Here is a 27,573-nt window from a genome sequence, read left to right as displayed (position 1 = left end):
TCGAGAGACCCCCCCCGCCATGGTCTTCGGCATGGATTTGATCCACCTGGCTGAAAACTCACCATCTGGGCTAAACAGGAGCAATGCGGTGAGTATGAAAACCCTGCCCCTGCTCACAGCAAGACTGCGATGCAGCAGTTCAAGGGACAGTCCCTATCTCCATCAGTACGGCCAGCCGTGCCAGCAGTGGGTAATGCTGAAGGTCTAGTGTGGACAGGGCCGGGAACTCAGCCCTCCCAGGAGCACAGCACGTCTCTCACCAGGCTCTCCAAGTGAACGCACCAGCCCTGCTCACCTTCCAGCCGTCCCTGTGGTCCTTGCCTGGCTGACGCTAGCCCTGAGTGAAACCTGCTCCGATCTCTTCCTGCCTCTCTGTCTGCTTTTCCTCAGCTCCGTCTGCTTTGCCCTCTGCCTGCTGCTTAGCCTGGGGAAGCGTTATCAGGGAATCGGAGAAGTCAGAGACAGGAAATAGCCATCGGGGGGGCAGCTAGTCCGTCCCTCAGCGGCCACTCCGCACCGTTCCCTCGTCCGTCTTCCATCCGAACACTACGAGCACGGGGCTCAGACGCGATCACCAGAGACACGCCAGCTAATGCCTCTGAAAGACAGCAGTCGAGGACAGGCTTCAGAGGGGCTACTTCGGCAACTAACAATAGAAACAGGCCTTGCTAAGAAAAGGGGGCACTTGGCTCCAGTGTATGATCCGAGTCACCTCCAGCCTCACCTCACCTCACCTCAGGCTCCTCAGCCCTGACGCAGGAAATTCTGAGTTTATCTCCTGGACTCTTACTGATTTCCATGATGCACCAGAGGCCCCTTGATTTCACTTCACTGTTGACACCTGAGGAAGGTGTGTATGTGCATGTATGCTTATGTGTGCACCCACACACCCATCGTACATACGTTATTGAATAGCTCTGCCTTTATGGTGGGGTCTGTGATGAACCTTCTTGTTTCCTTTCTCCTTGACACCCTGACTTGACCAGCAGCCTCTGGCTGTTGATAAATATGGATTACGCTTTCCTAAAAGGAAAGTCCTACCAAAAAATCTGTGGATGCTTGTGTTCCCAGCAAGTGTAAATCAGCATAGCCCTCCAAACTGCACTGTTTTCTGCAAGCAAGTCATTCTTTGTAAGATAAAGGAACACTTGTGGCTTCAAAACCCAACCAAGGTGACATGCAGGTTCTGACCATGTCCTCCTTGCTGCTAAGTCAATACCCCAGACACCCCATTTGCTGCCAAGACAGATCAGAGCCCACGGGCCCTACCCCCAGGTCTAGTTTCAGGTTTGTTCACTACACTGTTTGCTGTTTTGTTGCACTCCCACAACACCTGCAGTACAGGAGAGGATGCAAGGGGGAAGGGGGGGCACTTGGTTATGGGAATCATCGGGGACTTGCAGCGTCTGGATTCGGTGTCTGGCTTTGCTACTGAACCCAGCCCCTCCCCTAAGCAAGTCATCTGCTCTGCAGTTCAGGTCCCCACCTGTACAATGCAGGCAAAGATACCTCCCCCTTCCTGCCTGGATGACCACCTGCTGAAGGCCAGGCCAGCCTCTGAGGATGTGCACGTGTGGTGCCTACCAGGATCCAGCCAACTTTGTTTAGGACTTCTAGGCATGCGTGCATGGGAATTCCCTTGCAGTTACAGCAGCTTTCTCTGCCCAGACTAATCCCATTGCTAATTAAACACTGTTATCCAACAGCCTCACATCCAGTGAGATCCTAAGTGCCAAGCGGGTCAGGGAGCACCCAGACACTGCAGCAATGGGTGCTAATACCTCATAGCATAGGGCACACGGTGACACCTAGTTTTACCTGCTCCCTTCCTCAACCTGCATGCTGGACACTCTATTAAAACACTGCTGTTAGCTGCATGGCACCCTTTCCTTTTGGGGCAGAGCTGTCAGGAGCAGGCTTTGTTCCTTCACCTTAACAAGACCCCACGCTTGGAAAATGGCTGCTCTCTGGAAGCAAAGCAGTGGCCATCAGTGCCTCAAGGTGTTGCCTGGAGGCTGTGACTAGCTCAGTCCCAGGACAGGCCTAGCTGAGAAGCTAGTGAACCACTAAGACTGCTCTCTCCTCCAACAGAAAACCACCCTGAGTATGTTACCCAGCTCAGCAAAGGGGCCACCCTATAAAATCCCTAACATACCTACACAGAGGTTGGGGTAAGAAACCACCATGGGCTCCTAGGCTTCCTGACATTCGCGCCTCGTGCATAGGATGAGTTACAGCCCAGCTGCATGGTGGCAGGTCCCCAGAGCAGACCCGCTGATGACAAGCAGCAGCAGAGGTGCGAGCGGCATAAAGAAGTGTCAGATAACGAGGTGGGAGCACATGCCGCACAGCCTCCCAGGCCGCTTGCTCCATCAACCATGACCCAGGCTCAGCTGGCCCAGGGGCAGGGAGACAGGCCAGGAAGCCAGGCTTCCCCTCAGAGGCCCTGGAGAAGGCGCAGTATGTTCTGCAGGGGATGTCTGCAGCCTGCCGGCCAGATGCCCATGGTCCGGACTGGGAGTGGAGTCTTGTAATGACGCGAGCAATGTGATGAGAGTAGAGGCTCTGTGCTCACACTGCACTTGGCTGGCCAAGCCCAAAGAGCCTTGTTCATGTCCTCCCCTCCAGATGGAGAAACTGAACAACTTCTATCAACAGTCAGGAGTCAAACCCGAGCTGCCGAAGTGCCCCACGCTTATTATGACACTGTGCCTTAATTAATGCCCACCTGACTTCGGTCTGGCTGCTGCCCTGGGAGGTTGGTTTCCCTGGGAGGCTGCTGAAGTCTCTGGGTACCTTGCACCTCAGTAGGGACTCGGGGTGCCTGGCACCTTGGAAGTCAGGCTACAGATACCTCAGGTTAAGCAGCTGGAAGAGGAAACAACCAAAGCTAACTAGCCCAAACAGCTCACCTGCTGCTACAGTGGATGTGGGAGGGGGTGGGGGAAGAAATGAACCAGGATCTGGCTTTCAGTCTTGCGCTTCATCCACAGGACAAAAGCCTCCAAAACACCATGCTCCCAAAACATTGCACTTTCCATTTTCAGGGCACCTCAGGCTTTCCTAGATGGTCTGCATGCAACTGCATGCGCGTGCGTGTGTGTGTGCACGTGCGCACATGTAGGCAAGGGTCACTGGAGTGCAGCTGCCTCTACAGCTATGAGGCTGCAATGATGTTTCAGAAGGAGCTGCCTGGCCCAGTACGACCCAATCTTTTCGGCAAGTATGCCAGCTAAGCCCTGCACCCCACCTTGAGTGCCACTCTGATCCCCTTCCCCTGCCCAACTTCCTGCCCTGCTCCCTGCCCCTTTCCCAATATGCCACATGCTGCAGGCAAAAGCTGCTTCTGCCATTTCTGGCACCTGTGCAGAGGTTGGACACCCCTCGCCTAGAGTTATCTTCTGCCCTTGAAACTTCCCAGGGTGACTGTTACAAAGGCCCGATCCACACATGTGTGCACTCCCATTAGGTGCCACAGTGCTCTCAGTCATCCCAAGCTTCAAAAAGTGCTTTTGCCAGCCCCAGGGTACCATCAATTGTACTTTATTCTGAGGAGGCTTCAGCCTGTCTCTTCTTCCCCTGCCTGCAGGTGTCGGCCTGCACCACGAGCTAGTTTAACTGAACGAGGAACCGCAAACCCATTCAATTCAACTCGTGTCATCAGCGGTGCAGACCCTCTCCCACTCAATACCCCTGGCCCTAGGCCAGCACAGCTCACGGCGCTTGGGGTGAAGTGTGCCCTGAATGGGAGCTGCGGGAATGCTTCGGCACCTGTTTGAACAAAGCTGCAATTCAGGGTGCACAGGTGTCACTTCTGTGCAGAAACGAGACCCCAACTAGGCTGCATCCCACATATCACACCCCAGCCTCCACAAAGGGGAAGAACTGGCTCCTTACAGCCCAACTGAGGCTCTTCTTGCAAGCCACTGCTCCCATAACCCTGCAGGATGGTATTTTTAATCCATGCCATTCCCCACTTGAGCCACGCTTGGAGGAAAGCACAGGGCCAGGAGGTGCAGAATGGGAGCTGGTCTGCTTCACAGCGAGAGGACACCAGTTAGCTTCCTGAGTGCTAAAAATATAACTGCATTGACTGGGGAAAGGGCGTTGAGGGCCAGTGTTTCCTGTCACACAGGCTGGCATGCTCTCCGGCACGCAGGGAGAGGGATTTTCTTGCAGACAGCCGGAGCACTGTAGCTGGCATGCTGGGGCACTGCGCTGGGAGGCAGCGTCAAGAAGTAGCTGGCAACAAGCTACAGATGACCCAGTGGGTCAAAAGTACAGGAGCTGGTTATGAAATCCCAGCAGGAGTTGGGCGCACCCTTGTCCCATATGAAAAGTGCCATGAAGCTGGCTCTTTCCAGAACGCTGCTCCACCATGCCAGGAGCGTCCCTCACCCCATCTAGACGCACCACCTGCAATAAACTAATAAACCCATCAAGCCAAAGCAAGCTCAGGGCAGAGCTCGTTCACCCTGAACAGGGAGACATGCCAGAGACTCCAGGAAGGTCACTGAGGACTTTGCCATCACTACTGATTTACTCAAGAAGGGCTTAGATTGTAAGATGACAGGTATTCGTGTAAGCCAATTAGCCGGCCAGCAGAGACGGATCCCTGCACACAGACGGGTTTCTCCGCAGAATCTCTGGAAGGAACGGATCTGATGCCATCGCTTCTCAACTCTCCAACTGCTTTGCATGATTAAAACTTCATTTCACATTGTATCAACAAAGAGGGGGATGGGGAGAAAACCCATGCATCCTCTTCCTTCCTTTCCCCCCAGCAGGAGTGAAAGCAAAAGGAAGGGGGAAGCATTAGGAGCAAGGACTCGAATCAAAATGCCCATTTTCTGCAATGAGCATTTTCTGCATAGAAATTCCCTCTTGGTCAGAAAGGCACTGGCCTGACAGCACACCTCCCATCTGCTCTGCTGAAACTCCCAGCAGGGCTTCCCCCTGGCACGGAGGGGCTGGAGCCAGCCAGCGCAGGAGTGGAAGCTGGAGCTAAGCAGCATAGAGCTGGTTTATAAAAAAGGGAGTGTGTTCACCTAATCTGGTCTCCAGCCTAGGCTACACCCGGCTTGGCAAACACTCCCGTGAGCCGCAGCAAGTGCAGGGGATTGCAGCGCTAGTGAACGTGGGTGAAAACCAGTACAGCGTGATGCCCTTTGGGGCAAACTCCACCAGTGCCATCACCTGGACAGCCTTGCCTCTCCTTGGCACACATCTCCCCACCCAGTACCCAGGGCTGAGGGACTCTTACCTGCGGGCCACCTCAGCTGCTTCTGGTCCCCCTCCCAAGGAAGGGGGCCCTGCCCAGCCAGGGAGGAAAGCTGGCAGGCAATGATCAGCCCTTTGCTATGCTGCTGCCTCTCCCTCTGAGTCACTTGCCCACCTGCTGGTCCCCGAGCCTGCCCTGCTCCAGCCCTGCACTGCTTCTGACACTGATCACTGCTCCAAAGCCTTGCAGAGGTCTCAAGGCATGTGGTACATCTATGCTCGACCACCCACAAGCCACGCCACGAGCAAGGGTGTCTGGAGAGGACTCCAGGGATCTCTGATGGAGTAAGCAATGCCGCATCGTCCCAGCCCCCTGCTCATTTAGCTTAGACAAAGGCAGGTCCAGGGATCAGGAGGCTGCTGGAAACCCAGTTGCAAAATGCATGCGCTCCACTAGAGTTCACATTGGTTTCTAACCTAGAGATAAGCACTGGTGCTTACTCCAGCAAAAATGCTGCATAAGGAAATCTGAGCCACTCCCAGCTAATCAGGAGGCTCCCTAGCCTGGAAAGTCACTCAGGGCAAATGCTGTGGACCTAACGCCGCAAAACCTCAGCAGGAGATTGGTCAGATTTGCCACGAGACAAGCCAGAGAGGTTTGGGGGTCCACAGCAGCAGCTCTCCTGACTGATACACCAGGAGCGGACAGAGTTAAATGCACGCGCAGAGCTGGCAGGCATTACCATAGCTCCACTAAAATGAATGGATCTATGCCAAGGTACACCAGCTGAGCATCTGACTGTGGCTTTAAAGGGACTCTGACTGCAACTTTAAAGGGACAGAGGCCTCCTCGTGAATGCTCTTTAAATTTAAAGCAACACACAGCGAGTTTTCCAAAAATCTCATTGAATGGATCTGCCTGGAAGCCTTTCACCAGGGCGAGCAAAAACAGGGCAGCAAAGATTCTTGCAGAAAAAAAGTCACCTGAAACATTCTCCAAATCTGACTTTCAACGTGCTGACTCTGCATTCAACTGCTCTCAGAGGAGAGCCGATTGCACTATTTCTCCACGTATGGAGAGCAAGGAAGAGACTGGCTAACTTTAAAAAAAAACTTATAAACTATCAGCAAGAGGGAGAGAACAAAGAGAAACAAAACTTGGCCAAGCCCTTGTGTGAGGACATGCCGATTCTGAAGGGACAAGTTAAATAGAAAGATAAAATCAATTAAAAACACATCGGGCCCTATATTTTGTCCTTTTTTCCCCTGCCCCTGGTCCTAGAAACCCCATATTCATCCAAACAAATGTACCGGGCAGAAGCTAAAAATGCTCAAGGTGACAAAGACCATTGTTACTAATGAACTTCAGTGCAATAGCATGTTAAGACCCCCAGCCAGGGGTTCATTACGACAAATATTGCACAAACACAGAACAAGACTTTGCTGGCCCCAAGGAGCATCCAGTGAAATACACTGCTGCTTCTTACCACTTCAGCAATCCACATCAGTACAGGTACATGCTCAAGCCCATGCTTATAGCCCCATTACAGTCCTGACAAGCCTCAATACTTGTACGGTATTGTTAGCCACATTTTACAGCTGGGGAAACCCCGAGAAAGAGCCCAGTACATGCCTGGCAAAAACATCCCCATCCTATAGCAACCTGCCTGCCCAAAGGGTGAATTTGGCCAAGGGGGACAAGTGGCCTGATGCCAAGCCAGCTGAAATCAGCAGAAGTCTTTACTGCAACTGTTACCCACTCCACAACACATAGCGGTGAAGAAGGCAGGCCTGGCTCCTGTTCCCACAAAAAACACAGCAGAGCTCCCAACAGCAAAAGCAACTGGACCCCTCCTCTCGGAGCCAAAGCAAAGTCAGTCTTGCTGGTCTCAGTCTGCCCCTCGCCCCTGGCATTCAACAGGTGCAGACTGTGAGGTCTCCTAAGCATCTCTGCTGAAGCTTAATTGCAGTGAAGACAACTGCTGTGCAGCTTCCAAAGCTCTCCAGCAAAGTGTGGCCAGGGACACTGAGATGGGAATCAGGAGATACAGCCCCTGAATGACTCTTTGAGTGAGGCTGGGTCAGTACCTTCCTGTCTCTATTAAGACAGCAGAGGTTTTCCTTCAGGGGCTGCCTCTTCCTGTGTGATTGCCTGGCACCCGATGCAATCACCAAGAAGCTAGGATGGGCCAGTGCTCTCAGGTATAAAGAGAAATCCTTTCCCCACGATCCAGCTTTGTCTTGGGCTGCTCCAGGGATGCTTGAAGGACTCTCCACCCGACTCACCAGGAAAAGAACCAGGATCCTATCAGCCTGGCCCATCTCCAGCCTGGCACGACCACTAACTTCTCACCGCAGGCCTCGGATACAACGTTGACAGACGCAGGATCATTGAACGATAAGAGACGTGATGGATCAAAGAGGCGGCATGGAGAGAGCCATTCTCTGGGGACCCCAATAACGCAGAGGGTTGGACAAGGGACTGGCCATTTATAGTGGTCACAAGAAGAAAACTGAGCACTCATAAAACAGCAGGAAGAGATGCAAAACCTCCCAAGCCAAAGTTTGAGCCAGCTCTCCCTCCTCAAGGTCAGAATGATGCCTGAGCTGGGGATGGATTGCACCGCTGCTACCTGCAGCATGGTTCGCACGCTCTCCTCTGAATCTGCTGGGGTGGAGCTGGAGACAGGATCACAAGCAAACCAGATCGGGGATCTGACCCTTTGCAGCAGTTCCCAGGTCCCTGTCTTCTTGTCTCACCTTACAAATGCTTTCTCTGGATTCGGAGCTCCCTGGATCCGTGGTTCCTGTCTGGGCAAACTGCAGAGGGTTCCTGTATGCCACTCAGCTGTGTTTTACTGGGACTTTCCAAACACCAACCCAGCATCTAGCCACACGCTGGGGAGGGAACCTGGATATCCAGGTCTGTTTTAATCAAGACTGGAGAAAGCCCCTGGAGAATGCATGCCACTGGTGCAAACCTGCCCTGTTCAGCACAGGTACAAAAAGTTTTTTCCATCCAGTATTGTAGCCCCAAGCCACCCACTGGGCAAGTCTGACTCCCGCAGATCACTGCTTGTCCTATGGCACTCTGTTAGGGGCTCCTGCTCTTTCCTCACAGAAACACGGGGATCACCAATGGTCCATCAAGTCTAGCATCTTGCCCTTGACAGCAGCTGGTACTGACTGCTTCAAGGGAAGGCGCAAAGTGTCTCCCTACCAGGCAGCGATGGGAGCCCATGTTCTGGGAGGGGTGAGGAAGAGGTTGTGCCTGTTCCCCACAAAATATACAGCAATTCCAAGAACCCCAGTGCTCCAGGTAGCTCTACCCCCTAGGCAGCATTACCCTCTAGGCAGCATTACGCTGGAAGCCTCCAGCACCGCAGCTGGACAGGCTAGATTCTCCCCTGCTTAAGGCTGGGATTTTGAAAGGGGCTGAAGGGACTGTTATGTTTGTCCAAGGCATCTGCACATAAATGACTCCAGCCACAAGTGTTGAAAAGAGTGCTGCCAAGCATGGAATATATTGTAAACATAAAGTAAAACTAAACAGACTGTTCTAACTTTTATGTCAGCCTAATTTGCACAAAATGAACTATTCCAGCCAGGAGACCTTACAACACCTCCAGCTCTCCAATGAAATATGAATTTTTATTTCCACCTTGGAGAAATTTTACAATCTTCACATTCTCCTATGTCTGAGGAAGTGTGTTTGCACTCGAAAGCCTGCAAATAAAGACACTTTGTTTTGCAAATATCCAGTTGGTCTAATAAAAGATGTCATCTCTGCCACGAGTACTGCTTCCTAAAGTAAAACTAGACACAAATTGGCATGAGCAGATTCAACAGAAAGAAACTTAAGATTCACATATGCAGATTCACCACTTTCACCGTAGCTCGCACGGGTGAGGGCAGCCAGTGCCTTACACATTGGGTTTGTCTGTGGAAGAGGGGACAGGCCAGCAGCTGGGGCTCACAGTTCACTTGGCCTCAGAGATGACTTCCTCCAGCTTAGGATGCGCCTTGACAAGAGACGCTGAGGCGCACAGTCATTCCTTCATCACAGTATTAGTCAAACAGAGCACATGGCCTTGCTGAGGTCAGCACAGCAGTAGAAATTTCACGTGCCTATTTAACAATCTGACTCTGGACTGAGCCTAGCCCTGCCACCGCATATACCATGGTGTGTGCCAGATACACCATGTACCTTAGGACCCCTCTGACATGGGCTTGGGACAGGACATTTGGACTAGGCCAAATCCAGGCAGCAACCAAACTAGAGGCGGCCTAAACTGGGGGCCCACTGCAGCATAAAAGACTGATGCATCCAGCACGGAGCGAGGCCTATGGAGCAATACAACCTGCTGCTTGCAGACAAGGAGCTTTCTGGCATAACACGGTCTCTGTGGCAGTTGGGTTTCTTCCCCCCTTAATCTCCACCATTGTGTAACGCTCGGCTACTCCCAGGAGGAGGGCGGCAGCCTGAATGCCCCTGCCCTTGCTGCCCTGACAAAGGATTCCTTGCAAAGGACTCCTAAGCCCTCCATGGCCAGCTTAACATCTCCTGAGGGCTACCCTGCTCTCTCCGCTCTACCACGGTTGTTCCAGCAAGGTGAAGGCACGGCCAGCTTTGCTCCAGCCATGCAAGGGGATGGTCTTTTGCAACTCGGTGTTCCCACTGCCAGCAGGAAAAGAGGGTTTCAGTTCTGGTTTCAAACTGAGTTTGGTTTCATCTTTCAGAGTCCAAGCCCATGACAGGATCCCAGAAACCCAGGCAGGGGAAACTACTGGATCCCACACGTAGCCCATCTTACAGGCTCCCTCCAGGCCTAGACGCTCACCATTACGGGATATTCCCCAGGGGGAAGAGTGCTGCAGGACGTCCCCCTGCACCAGGGGACCAACCTGTACAGCCCCATGTCCTCTGCAACTGGTGGCCCTATCTCAATCACAGCAGCAACCCAAGTTTCACGAAAGAAACCACAACCCCAGCCATGCTCAGTGGAGACCAAGGAGTCATCCATTCCCTTCTCCCTAGGATGGGGACACCTCACTACACCCCACTCCCTTGCTGGGTTCAGGCCATGGACAGCCCTCACAGCATTTGGCCTCAGAGTCAACCCCAGACCCCGAGACGCACCCCAAAGGCTCTTGCTCAAATGCTAGCATGATCAGTCACTTGACTGCTAAAAGCTGCTCTGATGGATGCAGCCACTTCCATGCCTCGAGCATTTCACTGGTGATCCTGGAACACCAGCAAAAGGCATTGTGTCATCTCCCTCTTCCTCCTCTGCACCTTAGATTCAGGTCACACCACTTTTCTCCTGCCCCGCTAAAAGGGAAAGGAAAATATTTACACAGGAGGGGGAAAAAACAACCCCACTGACACATTAGAAAGGGGGAAGTTTACACTTGACACTTCCAAGCTGCTGAGGCAAACAAAGCCACACTGGGAAAAACAACTCTGCACCTTTTGTTAGGGAGGAAACCCTCCCAAAGGGAATGCATGCAGCCCCCCTCAGCTGGGTCCGGTCAGCTCGGAGGGGAACAGACCCGGGGCTCCTCCCAGCCCTGCAATTCACCTGCAGCTCTCAAAGGAGCCTGGCATGGCTTGACTGGGACTTGCAATCACTAGCAGAAGGAGCAGGCACAATCTCAGCCCGGCTCGTGGCAGAGAGCATCTGCTCACGGTCAGCGTAACAGCCCACGCTTCCTCCTTGTGAGATCAAGGGTAATAAATGTCCCAGCCAAATCCTACCCTACGTTCCTCCCATGCACATGCACGATGCGCTGCTCGCCCCCCGCACCCTCCAGAAGCCATCCCGTCAACGGCTGCTCGACAGAGCTACTGCTGCGATCCATTTCAGGGCTTTCACCAGCCTCCAAAAGACCTGATCTATTCCCAAGGCCAAATTTAACCCCTGGCAAAGTCCACTGAGTTCAGCGCCATGGCCAAAGACAGTGTCCTCCCCTCTTGAAAGCGCTTGGCGACTCTCAGCCATCAGTCATTTTCGCTGTGTCCCAGTGGGCGTTACATCCCTCCCAGGGGGCATAGACACTGAGGCAAACCCATATCTGACTGTAAGAAAAACTTGGCTTGAAAGAAGCATCTCGGCACCGGACGAGTGGGAAGGAGGAGATGGCAATCGCAGCATCCCCAGAGGGTAATTTTGTGCATTCCCGAAAGAAGACAAGTCAGGATTTCTCCCTGCACAATCCCATCCCTCCTACGAGGGAGTCAAAGCAAAGGGGGTCAAATCCTTCACAGGCCACTGCACTACAGCAAGTTGCTGCCATGGTGGCATCATGCTAACTTCACAGCAGAAGGACTGACTGGTGGATGCCCTGAGCAAGGACTGGCAGGCAGGACAACCAGCTCTGACAAGGGCTCCTCTCCTCTTGGCTGAGTCAATTCCTCCCTCCGTGCCTCAGTGTCCCCTCTGGAAAACAAGGGCATGAGGCTCACAAGGGGGTTGTGAGGTACAGACACACACGCACTCCTGCGTGGCACACGCTGACTTCACCCTGTGCCTATAACAAACCAAAAGAAACCTGGGGGAAGCTGAATTGTGGGTGTCCAACATGCTGGGGTTTCCTACTGCCCTCCCAGCTAAGCATGGGTGCAGCTCAGCCAGCACCCAAGTTCGGAGGGAGCCGGTCTCAGAGCAGGCTTTGAAGGAAACAGTTCTCTGTGCACTGGGTGTTATCAGCAGGAGGGGCTTGGTCTTGGCTCAGAGATTAGACAAGGCAGAGAAACGATGAAAAACCTGTTTTATTTTGGGTGTGGGTATGGCACCAGACCAAGAGGCCTGTACACTACCGGTCCCTGCAACAGGTGGAGAGCAGGCAATGGCAGGAGGGGCAGCTACCATGCCATGGTGCCCCGTCAGGGGTGAGGGGATCCTTCCACCTCACGGCTCACTCGGCCTGAGGCCTCTGCATCATGCTGGCGAGGACGCCAACGCCAACTCCAACAAAACGTCTTTCCCTCCATCTTATCTCCCACAGCCACAACACCAGGGAGGTTCATGAACATTATTTTCAGTTCACTAGAAGACAGACAACTCCTTCACCACACATGCCAACTTCCAGTTCCCTTGCCCCCTACCCCTGAAATGAGCATGGAGTAGGCTGAAATTAGGGGTGTGCGAAGTGGGCAGTACTCGACTCAGATTCGGCCCGATTTGGGGGACAGTGATTGGATTCGCTGATTCGGATCACTGTCCCGATTCGATTTGGCCAAAGCTGAACCTAAAGATTCAATTCTGATTTGGAGAATCAGCGGTTCGGCCATAGACACAGCTTCATATGTTTTTTCTACGTACCTCGAGAGATTAATCGGTCTCCTGATTCAATTCAGGTTTGAAGATTCGGCTGCTGAATCAGGCCGAATCTCCTCCAAATCAAATCAGCGACCGAAGCTTCGCACAGCCCTAGCTGAAATGATTGTGTCCACAAGAGAAATGAGAAAATGCTCAGAGAGGGGGCAAGTATCCCATACAGACTTCAAAGCCTCCAGCCGAGAACCCTCAGCAGCCCAGCCAAGCGTCTCTACCCACAGCCATCGCGCTAATGGCCTGAGGTGGCTTTTGCCCTGGGCCATGCGTGCATCTCTCTCCCCCGCTCCTCACCGGTCCCCACAACACCTCGGCTCTGGGCTGGGAGGCGAAGAGGCGTCTCTTGAACGTGCTTTCCCTGCGAACGGAAGACCCCACTTCAAAGTGAGAACAGAGCAGGGAGTTGCTGGCCAGAGTAAACAGCCCAAGACCCTTCCTGACCCTGGAACAAGGGAGAGGCCAAACGAGGTAACTTCCCACCAAAACAGGAAAGCTCCTGGCGAAGCCTGGCCCTTTTGGGAACGCCTCAACACAGCACTGCCTGAGAGACGGCTTTCCAAAGCAGCCGGGTGTCTTGAGAGAGTGGGGGGGGGAGCCCCTCCTGTGCGCTCCGCGCAGTACTGTGCAACGCGACGCAAATGTGGGTAGGACAAGCAGTCTATTATATCCCCTCCACACACGCCAAATGGAGCGTCAGGGAGACATCTGAGAGCAATTTCACGGGCTGCTGGAGGGACTGGTCTCTGAGGAGACCTTCCCGTTGTGGCTTCAAAGGGCAGAAGCCATGTACCAGCCTGTTTAAAGGAAAATAAGGAACAAAACCAATTCTGTGTTCCCAGCCTGGGGCTTGCTGGGCCCATGGCTCTACCAAGAGTGCCACCCGGGGAGGACCCTTGTCCAGAAGTGGAGGGAGCGCTTGAGAAACGGACCACAGAAAGGGAAAGGAGAAGAACTGGGGTAAGCCCCCTCCACCCCGATCTCCTTCCAGCTTCAGCAGAGACAGGCTGCCAGGACCCCTTTTGCAGGCAGACAACTCCGAGGGATGTCCCCTGGGATAGCCAAACCCAGGCAGACTCTTGTGGCTTCACGTTCCCCGATGCGTGGGGGTAGCACGTCCCACACTTGCTGTCCTCACCTCACCCTGCTGCATGGGCCCCATACGCATGCCTCTCTCTGCAAGTCTCAGGACAACATACCCCGCTTCGGGAAACCCACACTGCAGACAGCCCTGCACATACACACGTGCACGCACAGTTCCTCATATCCTCCTGACCCTTACTGCCAGCTGGCCTCCCAAACCCATGTTCAATCCTGTCTGAAACAACCCTGCAAGGGGAGCCCTCTCCACTTCCCTCAGGAAGGAAGCTGTCTTGTCAGATGGATGCCAAGATGAAGGCTTTAGAAAGACACAACTTCCAACTGCTTTTAAAGGGGGCAGGGAAGCTACCCCTGGGGAGCAGGCGTCAGCGGGTCCAACAGAGATGCTGTCCGAGGGCACACACGCGAGCTACGCTCCTGCGCAGAAAAGCATTCAGGCTACAAGGTCTGCAACCTTCGTGCTACCCAGCAGCGTGCAGTCAGAAAAGCAACACTGTCAGGCCTTATCCCAGTATAGCTGTGACGTCTGTTCACATCCCCAAGCCTATCCTGCTTCTCATCCTGCCCTTCCTCCTCATGACCATCATCTCTATCAGACCCTCAAACCCTGACATTCGTGACCTTCCTAGATACTGGCAGAGGCTCACGTCCCATGGATAGATGCTCTGCCCCTCCACCCCATCACCTCCACTCTTCTGCATCACTAGCTGTGTGGGGCAGGGGGGCGCCTGGAATGGAAGACACAACGCCAGGCCACCCCCACCCACAATGAAGCGGCACAGCCACGACAGCACAGCCACTGACACCGCCAGGGGCTGACTTCATTTGCAGCCTAGGGCCTACATCCATGTTCTCTGGGAAATCCCACCCCGGCTCATCTGCGGGAGATGTCCTAACACAATGCGGAGCAGGCAGGGACGTTCTGCCTCCCTCTTCCCCCAGGTGCTCTCTTCTCCTTGAGCTTCACCTTGTGAAATGTAGCAGTACTACAAAAAGACAGAAGAGGACCACAGGAAAGAAATGGCAGACCTCATTTGGTGGAGAAGGGTTTGGCATAGACTTTTTCAGAAGTAGACCCTCTGAGGAGGGCAGTGGGTGGAGGTATGGGCATGGGTGCGCAGGCACACCGTTATGTGGTACAAATTGTGTAATGGGCTGTCAAGTGTGCTTTGAGCTGTCAAGTGAACCACAGGGGCTACTTGGCGGAGATACACACACACACACACACATATACATATATTTATTTTTTTGTAAAAAACCTTGAGCTTTGCCTCATGCTCAGGGTGGGGAGAACCTAAGTGGAACAGCCACGAAATGCTGCAAAGGAAACGACATAGGGCAGAGAAGTCATTTGCTTCCATTGAGCACCATACCATTAGAGCCAGGTCCTAAATGCAACGAGTTCACACCTGCCAGGGAAACCCAAGTGCTCCATAAAGAGGGGCCTGAGAGGAAGCTAAGAGCGGCATTGTTCTTGCTCCTGCTGTCATAGTTCAGTGCCTGGTTTCAACACACGTGCGGAGGGAATGGGGGAGGGAGACACCCCCCCCCACCAGGAAGCATCCACATGACACACCAGGGTCAAGCATCATTCTCCTGCTGATTTGCAAATGTCAAGTCCCTGGGTAGAGAAGCTGTCAGCCAGCTCAGAGACAAGGACAGCAGATCCCTGGGTGAAGACAGCAGCAGGGGCATGTCACGAGACAGATGCATTAACACACAGGGCAAGGGGAGACCTGGACAGCACCTGCTCTTCCCTCCAACTGTCCCAAGCCTCCTGCTGTCCAACCCTACCACAGATTCCCATGCAGAACATCAGCGAACTCTGCCTCTGCACTCTGGACACAGCCACAGCCACTAAAAAGTTTGCTGCACTGGTTTTAAGCCAGCCTTGGGCATCCACAATGCCTATATGCATGTAAGATGTGTCCTTCAGGTGCACATGACCAAGCAAGCCACTCGCCGGCAGTGCAAACTCGCTGACTGCAGGAGAAAGACATCTACAGAGCAAAGCGGAAAGAGCATAGTACACCCAGCTTGCCTGGGGACATTGCTAATGCTTCACACATAGCACAAGCTGCTACCCCAGGATGATGACACACAGTGCCCTTTTAGGTATGAGTTAAATCATTCCTCTCCCTGTATTTCCCAAGCACACAGGGGTTACATTAAAGAAGCAGGATGAAAACCCACTGCACTGACATTTGCTCCAACACTTCAAGTCAAGCCTGGGCGTTTCTTTCTCTGTGTTCTGCTTGAGCAGAACCAGAAGTTACTGGCAAGAGACAAGGATGAGCATCTCCAGATTTCATGGTACCAGAGGACAGACCAGACAATCAATACAGTTCCCTCCTGGCCTGAGAACCTATGAACCCACGGGGACCTACAAAGTCCAGGCACAGCACAATCAAACCCTGCATTGCAACGACAGTGCCGGGGACGGCAGGAGTAGGGAGCGTGATGTCCATGCTGCCTCCAGTGGGATGGGGGACACCAAAGTCAGGGAGATCATAGGCCCAAAGCCCCCGCTGTGCTGAGCTAGCCAGTGCCCAAAGGGCTCATGATCCATCTAATGGCTTTTACAAATCAGAGGCAGATTTTTTTCCCCCCTCCCAGCAGAGCCAATCAAAGCGACCCCTTGTTTAACAAACCCCGCACATTCGTGGCTTTTCTGCCTGGCTTCCTTTGTTCCCTTGCAGTGCACAAGAGGGGGTGGGGAGAGAGGCGAATACCCAGATCTACGTCTTTGCCCTTCTCCCCCACTCACCCAAAGCTGTCAGCAGCACAACTCCCCCTCACTTTTGAAGAAGTGGGTAGATTCTGCAGGTTTTGCATTTCAGGGCAGGCCAAAATAATTTCTTCTGTGCCTCTCTCTGCCTCGCCTAACACCAAGAAAGCCCAGCTCCCACAGACAGTCACCCTGGCTTTCCCAGCCATGCTGCCTTGACTTTCATTGACACCCACCCAAAAACCATTAAAGATTCTTCCTAAAACCAATGCCCTTGCTTTTGTCCTGCCAAAGTTTTAAATCCCCCCCAGCCCCAATTGGGAGCACTCAACATTTTTAAGAGGGGATAACTCCCTTAAGGAGCAGCAAGCCCTTGGGTTCTTTAAATGTCTCCGGGAAAAATAAAATACCTTGGACAGCTTCCAAATGCAGCTAAGCTGTTCAGGAACAGAAGTCAGGGGCCATTTATAATTTAAGATCGTTGTGGGGAAACCCCACTGCAAGGCTGCAGAACCTGACAAATGACAGGGCAACCTTTGTGCGGGGGGCATGTGCTTCTCTTTCCCTCTCTACCCCACTCCCCCCTGAGTTATTTTGATGCCCCAGTGGGCAAAGCAAAAGAGCTGCAAACTGAACCTCCCTCCTTCCCTCCCCCACAACCCTGCCTGGACACACACGGAGGCAGAGCCAGATTGTAGAAAGTGCAAGCAAAACTGCAGAGCGCAGAGGCGCTGCCTGTGCTTTGCGGGACTCACTTCCCCCCCACCCAAGCTACTTTGGTCGCCCCAACCCAGCACCACGCCTGGCAGGTGACCTGCGGTTTGTGAATCCTGTGCTTTAAACGTGACATGTACTTGCTGGCGCTGCCACCTCCACTGCCCGTTAATCCCTCCATGCAGGAGACAGATACGCTGTGCCCAGTGAGCAGACAGGCTCACACACACGGGCATTCACACACAAGCTTGCCAGTGCCAGGGTTTCTTCAGCCACAAAGGCACGCCACGACCCAGACAAGCCGGGGAAAGCGGCGCGCGAGAGGAAAGAGGGAAAGAAAAAAGAGAGAGGGAGAGGGAGCGCACTTACATTGGCAGAATCCGCTGGGAAAGCAGAGAGAATCAAGAAGCCAAAGGAAAAGGAAGCATGGAGGGTCCAAAGGAAAACGTGACACACCACAACTAAGGACCGCAGAGGAAGAAACACTGCTCTAGTTATTCAGCCTACACACACCTCCCCCTCCCCCTGCCGCACAGCTGTGGGGGCCATTATCCCTCCTGCACAGTGCACGTACAGCCCCAGAATGGCAGCAGCCAGAGAGAGCGGGGTCAGCGAGGGAGAGGAAGGCAGCACTGTCCCACCTCGGACCTGTGGGGCTCAGAGCAGGGAGGCCACAGCCTCAGGGAGGAAGCCTCTGACAAGCCATCTGGAGAAACACAGGCGCGAGAGGCAGCATTTGGCAAGCCCCGAGACCCTCCTGCCTCGGGCTCCAGGTGCAGAACCTTAAATGCCCCCTGACTGTCCTGCGACGAGACCGATGTCGGTGGCTGCTACAACAGCTCTAGGGCAATCCTGCAGTCCCCTGCCCTGATCCAGCTTTGCGGGGAACGTGGCCGTGGCTGACGGCATCCCTGCAAAGGCACGGTGGCAGATCCACTGGCCTTCGGGCCCCCGGCCCCAGCTGAGCGCAGGTCCCCATTGGGGTGGTCCACGCGGGAACACGAGCAACCAGGCGCCGGTCTCTCCGCTCACTCGCTCTGGCGCTCTCCCCTGCTCTGATGTAATCGGGGAAGCTCACAGAGTCATTACCCCGTACATGCCGACGCACGGTCGCCCTGCCAATCACGCGCCGCGGGGCACGGGGCCCAGAGCACGAGGCCCTCGGCTCGGTAAGCGCCTGCTGGCACAGGGCTCCGCGGTACCCGGGTCAGAGCAGCAGGGAGGGGATGATTTACGTCAGGGTGGGTAGGTAGGTAATATTTTCCCCAATGCCTTGTATGGCAGCCAAGGGAGATTCCTGCTGCCTCAAACCAGGGAGAGCCAGCCCATCAGCTTCACATCCCTCCTTGCCGGCAGTGCTGCTAGGGTCTCGTCACTCAAGGAGAGCCGGCCCTGCCTCATGTGGAGAGGAGAGGACCGTCACTGAGGACACACAATCTGGCACCCCACATCTCCTCCACTGCACTCATCTCAGAGGTCCCTCAGAGCCCAACGCCGACAGGGCAGGCACAGTGAAGACTAGCTGCCGGCTACGAAAGCAGGAATGGGGTCTGCATCCCCTCCAGAGGCCTTTCCCTTCGCAGCCCAAATGACCAGGTTCCCGCACCCACCTCAGGATGTCAGGGTTGGCCTTTGACACAGCAGGACTCAAGCACAGGCCACTGCAGCTGCTGTGGGACATGTGAGTTGTGCTGCTACTGCCTGTCTCTTGGGTGCCTGGAAGAGGAGTACATGGGCCCTTGTTGTCCCTGTCAGGGTGCGTCTCCAGAGAGGCGCCAGCTCAGTGGTGCGAGGGCCGTGGCCATGAGAAGAGCAACTGGACTGGCTGCGTTCTGCCTGGGCTGCCATCCCTTTGCACCCACTGAGACCACAAGGAAACAGACCACCAGCCCATCCTGAGCAGAGAAACAGAGAAGACTGCCCTACTGCTCCAAGGGTCGGCGCTCACAGGGAGTCTGAGAGAGACCCTCCACATTGGCACCGACTCCCTGCGCCCGCCTTGCCTCCAGACACAGAAGCCTCCTGCTTCTGGGGTAACTTCTCAAGCCCTCGGGGCTGCAAGCAGAACACAGCCCCACTGCTGGGATCTTCTAGTTGGGCTCTTGACAGCTTGTTGCTCTGCTTGTCGATCTTCCCGCAGGCCCTCCTCTTAAAGCAGCCACCTCTGAGGAACAGGAAACCCCGCCTACTAGTGGGAATGCGCAGCACCTAGCACAACAGGGCCTTCTTCCCTGATTTGGGTCCCCTGAGCCAAGCAACAAGGCAAATAAGAATCTGGCCTCAAGGCACCAAGGCCTCAGGAGGGTCACAGGGGAGCAGCACAAGGCTCATGCAGCACTTATAACCAGAGCATAGGTTTTGCCCATTGTCTTTCAGCTCGGGGGGTCTCCAGGGCTCCTGAAGACACTGGGACTCACAGCTCCATGCTCCACATCAGCCCTCAAAGTGCCCTCACTTGTGATTTGCACAGGTCTGTGAACCCAGAGTTGATCCATCTGACTCTCCATGGGGTCTCTGCTTAGCAGGCCCACCCCACTCGCCTGTGGGGGGATGAATCACCCAGCAGGAGGGTCCGTGCTGACTCCTTCTTCTGTGACAGGGCCCAGGATCACTATACACCAGCACTGGGTTTTGAGATGGGCCCCCAAGACAGACCCTCCATGCCTCTGCTTTGGAAGGGCAGGAGGGGAGAGGGGAAGACACCAAAGAAGAACTGTTGAGTCTCATGAAAGCCCGGTGCCAATTGCCCTGCAGCCTCGCAAGCTTAGTGTAGGGACTGCTGGGTGAGCTCCCGCAGTGCAGACAGGCAAGGTGCTCAGAAGCTGACCTTCAAACCCTACAGACCAGATGTCTGCTGATTTCATCAGCGCTCTGCTGCTAGCTTCAACAAAGCTGTCTGGTATCCAGGGTATCCAGGGCTGGCTACTACCACAGCTGCAGCAATCCCCACACGTGGCCAGCCGGTATCCTTGGCAGAAAGGGCCAGAAACCGGTGCTGTCTCCTGCTACGGCAGCCCAGGGCAAACCTACAATCCCCAGACCCAGCCCTGATCTGGTCCCTGTGAGGAATGTGGCCGCAGCTGATGACATCCCACAAAGGCACCGTGGCATTTCCACTGGCCCTCGGACCCCCAGCCCCAGCTGAGCGCAGGTCCCCACTGGGGCAGTGCACCAGCAACCAGGCACCCGTCTCTCTGCTTACTCGCTCCAGGACTCTCTCCTGCTCTGATGTAAGCGGGGAAGCTCACGGAGTCATTACCTGGGAAAGAGCATTCAGCATGGGCATTTCGGCTGGGTTTCTACACACCCCAGCCAGGGAAGAGATCCCACCAGCTTCCTTGTGCTCCTCCACATGCGCTCTCCCCTCCCCACGTCTGACTCCACAGTTCTTACCCCGCCCCAATTACTACAATGTCCAAGCACCTCAGTCTTTACTGCATTTGTTCTCACACACACCAATGATATTGGCCATGAACTGAGAGTCCCAGACACACCAGCGCAGACCCCGGTGTCATTCACATGGGTTTCATACACTCGTATCCAGTACACTTGGATCAGGAGCAGACACACGCACAGTTAACCTGAGGTAGCTGAATACAACTTCAGTGCTAGGCAGCAGAGAGGCAAGCAGTAGCCTGGTTGCCTGAATCAAATGGGTACTCCAGGACGGATGGAAATGAACATATCCTAAATCAGGGTTATTAACCCAGAGTTCCCCCCCACCCAATTCCTTCTCCTTTGGGAGCCTGTATCATCTTTCCACTGAGCTTTTCCACCAGTCTTTTTTACACTGCAGCACTACAGTGAGCAATGCTGATTCATCTGCCCAGGGCCTGAGTGACAGTAAGGTCGTATGGGGGAGTCTAGAGAAACAGCACAAACTTCACCGAGATCATGTGAATGAAATGCTACTGCCTCAGCCTCTGAATGATGAGAGCACCGTGCTCTTCTCGCGGATGCTGGGACCCAGCAATGAACCAAATACGAGGAAAACCTGAGGGCTGGGCTGATGTTCCTTCACCAGGAGAAAGCACGTTTCTTCCTTCGCAGGAAGGATCCCACCGCAAACCCAGGGCCATTTATTCACTCCTAAAAAGACAGGCCCAGCCCCATCTGCACACATACCAGCCCCATGTCCTCAGTGTGCAACGAGGGGGAAAAAAACCCAGCCCAAAGCAAACGTCCCCACTGGCCATAAATCAAGTGCTGCTTTCGCTGCCCTTTCCAAGCCGCACACTCTGGCCACATGAAAAATCAACAGCGGGTGAAGCCAGGGGAACAGGTTTTAAATCCCTCTTCCTTGGTAAACACTGGCTGGGTTGAGCCCTGAGCCCGTGAAGGAGCACATGTGTGTGTCTGTGTGCACGCACACCATTTCCCCACCTCCTTTTCTACACGCCCATACAGACAGCAGCTCCCAAAAGTGCCCCAAGACACCTGCCTTGCAGGTTGGGGGGAACCGGGGGCTGCAGCCTCTGTCCCCCGGGTCCCCACCTTGAGTACAGGCGGTTCTCATCAGAGCCACCTCCAAGAGATGGGACGGCGTCTGTTCCTAGCTCCTCCGTGCGAGGCAAGCACAAACACGGGAGCGGGGAGCCAGCCTGCAGCTGTCTGCACACCCACCTGGCTCTCTCCCAGCCCAGGAGCGCTGGGCTCGCTGCCTCCTCGAAGGGAAACAAAGGGAAATTAAACATTAACGTGGGCTGGGCCGGCGTGAGTCAATGCGGGCATGTTGGAGGCGCAGGGAAGCATGCCAGGGTCCCCTGAGCCAGTGAGGCAGCGTGGGCCAAGGGCTGGAGCAGGGGGTGGAAGTCAAGACGCTGCAGTTTGGACGCCCAGCTCTAAAGGGGGCGGGGAGCCACTCGAGGGAGTCCCACTAGGGGAAGGCGCAGGACTCCTGTGTTCTCTTCCCAGCTCAGCCCCTGGGCGTGAGCGTGGATGAGTCACTTGTCTCCTAGCACCTCGAGCTTCCCCAGCCACGGACTGGGATGACGCTAGTCTGGGACATTTAAAGTGCTGGGGCAGGCCACATACTGGCACAATGTTGCCATCAGGCCGCTTCTCATCCTATCACACACAGCAGCTTGCTCGTGCTGGGTTTCCACGCCAGAGCAGGGGACGTGCGCTGGCCTGCGAGGGCTGTAAGAGAATGCACCAGAGTTCACAGGCCCCCCCAAGCACGTCTGGCCCCTGCGTTCAAAGACAAGGCCCCTGAGATCCACAGGCCAGCCTGCGGGATCCTGCCCACACAAACACCCGTGTGCATGCATATGCTAAACCACGCCTGTGAGCATGCCCACTACCCACGCGTGTCCCACACCCACACACTTTCTCAGGAAACCCAGGTGCCTGCCCGTGCCAAAACGCGCTGCTTTGGCCAAGGCCGGGAGAACCTGGAGCCCCCGAGACAGGTGTGTGCAGAGGGTGAAAACATGCCACACTCCTGTTCTCAGACACTGAGCACATCTCAGACAACTGCTCCCCTCCAGCCCCAGTGAGCTGCTCCGCCGTCTTGAGAGGAGCAGGAATCATGAATAAAAAGGCAAGCAAAGCCCTCCCTGGCCCTGGCACACTGCCGTCTCCCAGCTGGATGCCTGCCGCCCAGCCTCTCCCCTGTTTGCACCTGCTATGAGACAGACCCTGCTGGCTTTGGTCCACAGCCCAGAATCAGGAGCAGCTTCAAAATGGATCTGGCTTAGTTCAGCCAGCCCTCAGACCCCGCCCTGGCACTGGAGCTGCTCAGAGACCCACCAGACACAAGAGAGTTAGCATTGGGCGGGGGAAGCAGGCTGCTCCTGTTCAGGATTGCTTCACGTCTACACTGCGACTACGCCCACAGGCGCCAATCCAGATCATGTTGTAGGCACACACAGAGCAACACAGTCCCTGCACCAAAGGACAACCTTTCAGGAGGCTGCCGGCATATGGCAAGGGAGGGATGCATGCATGTACATGACACACACATACATGACATGCACATAAGCCATTTGCTAAAAGACTACTGACAGTGAGTAAATTCAGTGCCAACTACCAACCTTTGCCCCTCCATTCAGCCACTGCACACCAGCTGGTTTCTTAACAAGCCACGCCACAGAGAAGGACTTCGGGGGGGGGAGGGGGGCAGGAGAGGTGGCACATAAGGCTCTGCACAGGGACTCAGGACACCAGGGTTCTGCTCCCAAGCTCTGCTGGGTGACCCAGGGGGAGTCACTTCCCCACACTCCCTCTGTGCCTCAGTTTCCCCTACCACCTCTGCCTGTGCTGCAAGCTCCCTGGGGCACATGCAGGGCATCCGGGTGGCAGTCAGGGCAGAGGGGACCTCAGCTCTGTCAGGATTCCCCAGTGCTGCTGTTCCTCTACCACCAACGCACGGGAAAAGCATGAGCTCCAGGCGCAACTCCACGGAGGGCAGCACACTGTCACTTTGCCACACTGCTACTTACTCCTGGGACAAAGATCCATGGCTCCCCCTGCTCCTCCCATCTGGTTTTGCCTCTTCACTGCTGCCCAAGTGCAGCTAATCATGCTGACAGGTCCAAAGACAGGAGCCTCCGGCCACCACCGATGCCTGCTCTGCAGTGGGAGACGGTGCTGTCCAGTGTCTCGGGCCCATTTCCAATCTTGCCGATGTCACAGAGGGTTTGGGACAGGCGGCCTGCCTGCTCCCCCGGTCATCCAAAGGGCAGAGGAGAAAAGCCAAGGTGGGAGGGGATGCTCATTAAAGGCAGAGGGATAAAAGGGGCACTCCAAGGTGGCCTGAGGCCAGAAGTGGGGAAAATCCAAAAGAAGAGGCCCCATTTCTTGGTGTAATCCCAACCCAGCAAGGCAAAGCTCTGCTCCAGACCTGCAGTTCACAGGTGATTCTCTCTCGGGGGACTGAAGATCAAAGCCACTGCAAAACAGAGGAGACACCAGAAGAGGCTCCGCAGCAGCTGGAAGGGGACTTGCCGATGTCCAACTCCTCCACTTCACTGGGCAATGGAGAGACCTCACTGCCTTCTCCAGACCAAATCCCAGCAGCAAAGGGCCAAAGTGAGGCGAGGATCACCGAGGGGAAAAGGCCATCTCCAGCCACAGCCCACATCATGAGGATGGAGGACAAGGCGTGCGAGGCTGGGAGGCGGAAGGGCAGTCCTCTCAGGCTGGGCCGCGGTGGGGAAGGACCGTGCTTGAGAGGGTGTTTAGGAGGTCAGCAAGGGACACGCACGCTGACAGCCAGAAACCTCAGCCTTCCCAGAGACATGCGCCTCACTGGCTCCCTGCCGCGCTCCTCAGCTCAGGAATGGAGCCCGGCCAGGCCAGGCACCGAGCTTGTGGTTTCCCTACATTGGCAGCCGCGCCACGGGAGCTCCACAAGCGCTGGCTGTGGGAGTGCAGCCTGGCAGCTGCAACCCGAGGGGAACCCAGCACCCGCCTGGCCCCGCCAAGCAGGCCTGGGGGGAGCCCCACGCCACCAGCTCTGGGTGCAGCAGGGGTGTGGGGGCTCTGCTCTGCTCTGCTCTACTCTGCTCTGCTCCATCCTGGCCCCAAGGCCCTCCAGGCTGGAGCCAGAGTGGGAATCGACCAACGCACAAGCCAAGCTGCCACCATTCACCAAGACAGGCAGCCCTAGGCTCATACCCTGGCGTGAACACAGCCACACTCACAGGCAGCCCTATAATAACAGTCATGTGGTTACCCAGTGCTCGCAATGCATGGGGACAAACAACTTGGTAATAAAGCAGTGCCTGATGGTAAGGGAGACATCAACCCTGCCATAAACCACCACAGCAGCAGGGCTGCAGGGAAGGAAGGAAGATCCCCCACCTCTTTAACATGTGTGTCCCCCCCCAACTCAAGGCTTTCCCTGACAGCCTCTGTCTCCTGGGCGGGCCGAACAGGTTTGTTCCACAGCCTCGCTGTCCTACCCCATGGCCTGCCCTCACTGCTCCCTCCCCGACACCCATGTCAGTCCAGATAACTACACATGGGGTGCCCCGATGTAGGCTGCTGTGGAGCAGAATTAAATGCAGACCCTTCTACCATGTAGTCACTGGTGGGAGCTTAAAGCCATGTGCAGGACAGGCCCAGGGTCTCAAGGGCAACCAGTAGCATATCCCACTGCAAATCCCAAATGCATTTACCCCAACCTGGTCAAGGCTCAGACCTGGGCAGCCAAGCTCCAAAAGCTTCAGAAATCCCTGCCTACAGAGCACACATATCCTCTCACAAGCTCTTCATGTCTTTCTATTCACAGCCCCGCTGTCCAGATAATAGGATCATAGAGAAGCCAGGCTGGAAAGGATCTCCAAAGGCAACATCTAGTCCAGCCCCCGGCTGAGTCAAGATCATCCCTATCCAAACCATCCTCTAACCACTTAGCAAGGCAACAGAGTCAACCCTGACCCAACACAGAAATCATAGAAAATGAGGGTTGGAAGGGACCTCAAGAGGTCATCTAGTCCAACCCCCCACGCAAAGCAAAACCAGCCCCTACTAGATCATCCCAGCCAAAGCTTTGTCTAGCTGGGTCTTAAAAGGGTCCAAGGCTGGAGACTCCACCACCTGTCTGGGTAGGTAGCCCGTCCCAGTACTTTACTACCCTCCTAGTGAGAAAATTCTTCCTAACAGCTAACTTAAACTTCCCTTGCTGCAGCTTGAGACAGTTGCTCCTTGTTCTGTCATCTGCCACCAACCACTGAAAACAGTCCAGCTCCGTCCTCCTTTGAACCCTCCTTCAGGTAGCTGATGTGGCCTCACCAGTGCCGAATAGAGAACAATCACTTCCCTTGACCTACAGGCAGTACACCTACTAATGCAGCCCAGTATGCCATTAGCCTTCTTGGCAACAAGGGTACACTGCTGACTCCTATCCAGCTTATTGTCCGCTGTAACCACGAGGGCCTTTTCTGCAGAGCGGCTGCCCAGCCAGTCAGCCCCCAGCCTGTACTGGTGCATGGGATTGTTCTGTCCTAAGTGCAGGACTTTGCACTTGTCTTTGTTGAACCTCATGAGATTCCTTTACTCCCCCCAGCTTGGTGTCATCTGCAAACTTGTTGAGGGTGCACTCTATGCCATCTTTCAGGTCGATGAAGACATTGAACAAAACTGGCCCCAAGACCCCTGGGGCACTCCACTTGATGTCGGCTGCTGACTAGACATCAACTCATTGATTACTACCCTCTGAGCCCAATGCTCCAGACAGTTTTCTACCCACCTTACCGCCCATTCATCCAGCCCAGACTTCCTTAACTTGCCTGGAAGCATGTTGTTGCAGGCCATATCAAAAGCCTTGCTAAAATCAAGGTACACAACATCTACCAGTTTCCCCAACATCAGATATCACACCTGAGCCTGCCCCAGACAAAGCAGGAGGACCACAACGGCCACCATCCTTATGTTGCAAAGGTTGTTAAAATACACTTGAGAGATCCCAGAAGGGGCTGTGCCCCCTGCTACAGAGGAAAGCAAAACTTCTACAGTCCACCCCAATCTAACCATGGGGTAAAACTCCTTCCTGACCTCAAGTATGATGCTGGTCTGATCCTGAGTGGCGGGGCAGGACCCTCTAACCAGGCTGAAGTCCCAGCAGGAGCACTGGCACAATCCCCAGCTGGGTTGGAGCTGACACCCAATGCTGAACTGAGCTGACAAAGAGCTGAGCACAGAAAGCCCAAGGGGCTAACCTACCCCAGGCCTCCCACTGCCCTACCTTGCCTCTGCCTGGTATCGCATGGCTGGGTCTTGGCAGACACCTGGGAGTGGAAAGAGCACCTGGCATGAACAGAGATGTTCATGAGCTAAACAGTCCCATGAGAAGAAACCCATCGCATGGGGTGACCCCCAGCTTGAAGGACCCCAGACAAGAGGTCCAGGTTTTCCGAGCCGGCGGTGCACATGGAAGCTGCCCAGTCAGCCCCAAAAGGCTGCTTCTAACCACCACAGGAGAAAAAGCAGCAGATCAAGGTGCCACAGGCACACTGAGACATGCATGAATCTGGGGTCAGGCCCAGCTCTTGGGTGTTCCCATTTGTGGCCCCAACAGTGAGGAAGCGAGAGCCCAGGGGTGAAAGTCTGGCTGGGAGGAGGGGCAACACATGAGTGTGGGCAAATGGGCTGCAGCAAAGACAAAAGGTCTTGCACGGGACCATGATTTCCTCCACGCTGGCTCCCAAAAAGCCCCGGGAACTCCACAGAAAGTCAGGGGAACAGGACTTGCAAGTGCAGATCAATGGACTTTAGACCTACGGAGCCGCGCGCAGCAAACAAAACAGACTTCCCATGGCAGCATCTGAGTGACCTCTGGGCTGCATCAGCTCCAGCACTGGACGTTCCTAGGGATGGCTCGCTAACAGGACAACGAGGAAGCACTTTAGAAGCAGCTGAGGCCAAGGCTGGGTGCTCCGAGCATCTGTTGTTCATCTGCCTCGGATCTGGTCCAAAGGCAGGTTGGAAAATTCATTGCTGCGCACGCAACTGGCAGGCGGGTGGGCCCCA

The 27,573-nt window shown here is 54.8% G+C and overlaps 1 protein-coding gene across 4 annotated transcripts in view; it reads right to left on the bottom strand.

The window, feature by feature from the left end:
• TET3 (tet methylcytosine dioxygenase 3) overlaps nt 1–27,573 on the bottom strand; it is a 119,902-nt gene that overhangs the window by 41,021 nt on the left and 51,308 nt on the right. The window contains exon 2 of one of the 4 annotated variants that reach the window (XM_090051078.1): nt 296–598. The exons of the other annotated variants lie outside the window; for them this stretch is intronic. The gene's annotated coding sequence lies outside the window, so the exon portion shown is untranslated. The remainder of the gene's footprint in view (nt 1–295; nt 599–27,573) is intronic. 4 annotated transcript variants of the gene reach the window in all.

Source organism: Crocodylus siamensis, chromosome 6 (assembly GCF_052110815.1).
Source record: "Crocodylus siamensis isolate JL-2025a chromosome 6, ASM5211081v1, whole genome shotgun sequence".
In the NCBI taxonomy this organism is placed as follows: Eukaryota; Metazoa; Chordata; order Crocodylia; family Crocodylidae; genus Crocodylus; species Crocodylus siamensis.
Note: the sequence above shows the minus strand (reverse complement) of the source record. Positions and strands in the feature narration are given on the sequence as shown.